At 39.9% G+C, this 4,181-nt stretch overlaps 1 long non-coding RNA gene across 2 annotated transcripts; it reads right to left on the minus strand.

Moving 5' to 3' along the window:
* Positions 1-2,758: 2,758 nt before the first annotated feature.
* LOC109291271 lies at positions 2,759-3,957 on the minus strand. 2 transcript variants are annotated; one of them, XR_002095797.1, is made up of 2 exons: positions 3,761-3,957; positions 2,759-2,986 (listed from the first exon to the last, which is right to left on the minus strand). It is a non-coding gene; the product is annotated as an uncharacterized LOC109291271 (long non-coding RNA). The 2 variants fall into 2 exon arrangements; XR_002095796.1 differs by having other exon boundaries at positions 2,759-3,071.
* Positions 3,958-4,181: the final 224 nt, after the last annotated feature.

Below are 4,181 nucleotides of genomic sequence, written 5' to 3' on the forward strand. Positions count from 1 at the left end.
GCCCTTGGTGAGCCAGGGGGGCTTTCGGGCACCCTTGCCCCCCTTGCTTCTTGTTGGGATGGACTCCCCTTGGGCCCTGAGTATTGTTTCCTTAAGGAACGACCACTCGTCCTGGACACTGAGTTCCCCTGCCCTCAAGGATCCCAGCGCCTCCCCCACTAGTCTCCTCAACTTGTTGAAGTTGGCCCTCCTAAAGTCTAGGGCTACCGTCTTGCTGCAGGCCCTTGACACCCTGCGCTGGATGGTGAATTCCAGCAAGCGATGATCACTATTGCCCAGGTGGTCAAGAACCTGGAGGCCCCTTACCAGGTCATCGCCTGTGGCCAGGACCAGGTCCAACAGGGCGATTCCTCTGGTGGGACTGTGCACCTCCTGGATTAAGTGGAGGTCCTGTATCTCAGCTAGGAACCTCCTGGCTGACTGTTCCTCCCAGCAGATGTCTGGGTAATTAAAATCACCCATGACAACTACATGAGCAGAGCAGGAGTTAAAGGAAGTGGGGGACAGGAGTGAAGGGTAGGAAAGGAGCAGAGGAGAGGGGCAAAGCCGTATGTGGGTAGATGGATGGGCAGGTCAGAAGCCAAGGAGATGGACAGTAGTGTTGATAAGTAATAAAGCACAACTCCTTCCAGGACCTGGAATACAATCCAAGATTCCTAAATTTCAACATTTCTCTACTATCCACTTTTCACTGTAACACATACTGAAATAGTGTATCTTATCCCCTTCCTGTAAAGGACCCGCATCAGTGAAATGTCTCTTTTCTATTCCATGAACACAAGCAGTAGAGATCTAATCTGTGCATCGCAAGGTCCAAATCTTGCTGATGATTCATATGAGGGTTATGTTTCTTCCTGGTATAATTCCTGATTTTATATAGTATTTTTAAAAATAAAATAGAAACCTACATCCCAGAATCCTATATTAAAAGAATGTGAGATAGCAAAGTGAAACGCTGAAATGCTTGCAAATGCCAAAATTAAAGTTGCCTCTATAATCTCTGTTGAGTCCTCTTGTATATATTCATATTGGTATGATCTATAATTGCATGATACAATGTTTTTTTCCTTCCACATATATGGCACAAGATGGACCATGTTATGTAAACTAATCAGGTTGCATAGCAAAGGAGATTGTTGTCTGTAGGGCCCCCAGCTTCATTTGTTGCAGCAGTTGGCAGGTGTGAAGTGAATGAGGCAGGAAGTGAAAGGATGGCCTCGTGGTTGAAGCAGTTGAATGCTAGCCTGGAGAATTGGATTCTCTCTCTGCCAGACAGTACTACTGAGATGATGGGCAAGTCATTTAAACGAAGCTTTTCACATTTGGACACTAATGGTATGTTCTTCATTTTCTGGGTGCTTAACTTGAGACTCCAGGGGCCAGATTTGAAGAAGTGCTGAGTATTCACAACTGCAATTCAAGTCAACAGGGGCTGTGCTTTAAACATAAAAAGTGCTATAAAAATGCAAACTATTTTGGCAAATCCAGGCCCTAGCTGTCTCTAGCTGGGCAACCAATATTAGCGTGACTGCTTTTTACAGTTTTGGCCTTAATTTATCTGTGTTTCAGTTTCTCATCTCTAAAATGGGGGTGATATCAATTCTTCTTACAATCCAAGCTATAAAGATACATTCATTATTGTGTGCAAAGAATGTACTAGTAAGCAAACCCACAAGGGGTCATACAAAGGTTGCACAGGCAAGCTTAAATCTGTTTTTTTCCCTAAATTTTGAGGTATTGACTTGGTAACAACATTCTCCTAACTTAGTTTTTGTCTGTGATACATATATGCAGTTGAGATATATGGTCTCTTGTGCCCCAAAGAACAGCCGTTTAGAGAAACTTCAAACAGAACCTAGTGTCTTCCTCCTTTTCCATGCTTTATTTTTTAACTTCTTTTGTTATACAAGCTAACCCTTAGGTTATAAACACTTTTCCATTTTGCGAGCCAAATTAATGTGATGAAAGGACACCTGTAGGCATAAGTAGAAGCCAAGGACATACTGTACATACATTATTTATGTAGTTGTCTTTCTTAGGTTTTGTTTATCCAGATAGATACATGGAAAGAGAAATAAAAGTTCATCGGCAAGGTTGTTGTATTAGGAAAAAATGTAAAAATGAGCAAACTTTATTATCCTGGTACACAAAAAGAAAATATCCCTTTCTCTGCCTATGCACATAACAGTTCCTGTAGGAGTTAAACAAGCACATTCTCATTATATTACTCATAATTCAGATTTGCCTCACAAAAGTAAGAACAATAATTAAAATTGGGATGAATGCAGTGGCCTGGAGAGAAGCAGCCACTTTGCCTATAAGACATAATAGGCGCATGCAAGAGAGAAAATGAATCCTGCCAGACTGAACTCATGAAAAGATGAGGCTAGAATTAAATAGTGATACTATATCTTGCTAGAATGCCCGTAATAGTATGCAACGATGGACTGGCCCTAGGAAGGTTTTAAAATGATCTTTCAGGACCCCCACAGAAAGTCCCTATAAGGCAAGATCAGAGAATTTTGCTGAAAGAATTCTGGTTTGGATATCTTGAATCACTGCTTGAAGATTACACTTCTCTGTTTTAATTCATGTGAAATGCTGCCATGCTTTCAGTAATTGAAAATAATTCAGTAATCCTTAACAATCCCACAACAGAAGAGCTGGAGTTCAAATGACTTTGACTCTCCTTTAGTTTTGGTTGTCTTCCATATGTTTTTGTCTTAATGTCTATAACAGTTATTTTTTTTTAAATAGAATCATTCAGAGAATTCTTTATTGGGCCATGAATTTAATGAAAAATCCACAGGAAAAAAAAGTTCTTATCTTAAACATAGCTGCTGACTTCCGATATCTCATTTTTCTCCTGCAATAATCCTGGTGTTCAAAGTAGGTGTTGTATTTATCATCTTTGGATGGAGCTGAATTTCACTTCACTTTTCTTTATGGTCTTATCACATCGTTTACAAACACTTTATCTCTGTAACTGAAAATAAATGAAATTCTAGGCTTTCGATGAAATGCCGTGATGAAACGGATGGTCCAAAAATCTATATTCAGATGACTGACTCCTGTTTGTGGAAGACATGATAAATGTTTCATGCATATAAACTGAAGGATGATGGATTTAATGATCATACCCTAACTGGGGAATGCTATTTGGAATAATTAAATGCTCCTTCATTTGCAAGTCAAAGTAGTCCATTGTTAGCTTGTGTTTCTGTCTGTCAACAAACCCTTCCACCTTGTGAGGGAAATTTATCATTAAAGCAATTGGTATAATATGAACATACCATACACTTATTTAGATACATAGTTTAGAGAAATTTAATTTATATTGGCTTCATCTCACAACAGAAAAAGATGACAAACACTATTAAAGAGTTGTTGGGAGCTCTCACTTTTAGGTGCTCACTAAGAGATGCTTGGGAATCCTACTAAAGACTTTTTCAAAATGAAAAGTATCTTGATTTCACACAAATAACTATTCATATTTACCAATTACTCTTAATTAAAGTAAACAGTAACAAGACACACATGTCAAATTTATTTTTTCATTAGATTATTAGAAGTGTTTGGGTTCAGCATAGAGTTTGGAAAATGGAATGTCACCTATGAACCTAATCCTACAGCTAGAACTTCATAAGTGGAACTCAGCTCTGTCACAAATCCATTTCCTGAATTGGGCTCTCTCTTCTTCCAGTGATTATATTAAGAAGTCCAAGATCAAAATCCAGACAAGATCAAAATTCTTAGATACCTTGTAGTGGGTTGCCATTCACTGAGGTAGACCCAGGAGCCAGCATCTTCATAAAGGCCAGTCAGCTCTTAGTTCCAATTTTCAGTCCATTTGTTGTACACATGGAAAGTTTGTCATCACAGCAAACAAAGCAAGCAGCAACAGAAGCAAATGTGGAACAACAAAGAAAAGTGCAATCTCTGTTTGGGAGACGGAGACGGAGATCCTAGGCTCTTTGTTTTTTCCTTTAGCATACCATGCTCCTCTTTCCCTCCCCTTCAGCTCCCCTCCCTGGGAGCTTTTAACTTCCTCTGGGCCAGCCAATCATCCATGTCAGCTGGCCCAATGCCCCTTAGCAGACAGCCTATTATCCATTAACCCCCTGCAGCTGGACTCCAGCCCCTGAGCCATATACCCTGATTTATACCTACAGTATAGGCTG

Source organism: Gavialis gangeticus, unplaced genomic scaffold (assembly GCF_001723915.1).
Source record: "Gavialis gangeticus isolate Ggan-Ray unplaced genomic scaffold, GavGan_comp1, whole genome shotgun sequence".
Classification (NCBI taxonomy): domain Eukaryota; kingdom Metazoa; phylum Chordata; order Crocodylia; family Gavialidae; genus Gavialis; species Gavialis gangeticus.